The sequence below is a fragment of the Chinchilla lanigera genome, unplaced genomic scaffold (assembly GCF_000276665.1).
Source record: "Chinchilla lanigera isolate Chin_1 unplaced genomic scaffold, ChiLan1.0 scaffold00078, whole genome shotgun sequence".
In the NCBI taxonomy this organism is placed as follows: Eukaryota; Metazoa; Chordata; class Mammalia; order Rodentia; family Chinchillidae; genus Chinchilla; species Chinchilla lanigera.
The window spans coordinates 5,472,240-5,473,031 of NW_004955479.1; positions in this window are offsets into that span (position 1 = coordinate 5,472,240).

Here is a 792-nt window from a genome sequence, read left to right on the forward strand (position 1 = left end):
GGTCCTGATGGATTCACAGCTGAATTCTACAAGAAATTTAGAGAAGATTTAACACCAATTCTTCTCAACTGTTTGATGAAATTGAAAGGGAAGGAATTCTCCCCAACTCATTCCTGGAGGCAAGTATTATCCTGATACCCAAATCAAAGAAAGACCCAACCAAAAAAAAGAGAACTACAGGCCAATCTCCTTAAGGAATACAGATGCAAAAATTCTCAATAAAATACTAGCAAACAGAATACAACAAATCATGAAGAAGATTATACACCATGACCAAGTGGGATTCATCCCAGTAAGGCCAGGATGTTTCAATATATGCAAATCAATCAATGTAGTACACCATGTCAATAGAGCTAAAACCAAAAATCACATGATCCTTTCCATAGATGCAGAAAAAGCCTTCAATAAAGTCCAACACTCATTCATGATAAAAGCCCTACAGAAAATAGGAATAGAATGCCTTTACCTCAAGCTGATCAAAGGCATCTATGATCAACCAATGACTAACATCATACAAAATGATCAAAAATTGAAATCCTTCACTTTAAAATCAGGAATGAGACAAGGATGTCCACTGTCACCACTCCTATTCAATATAGTTCTGGAAATATTAGCTAGGGCAATGAGACAAGAGACAGAAATAAAAGGAATAAGGACAGGAAAGGAAGACCTGAAATTGTCATTATTCACAGATGACATGATACTCTGCATAGAAGGCCCCAAAAACTCCACCAAAAGGCTTATGGATTTAATAACCAAATTCAGTAGCATAGCTGGACACAAAGTTAACAC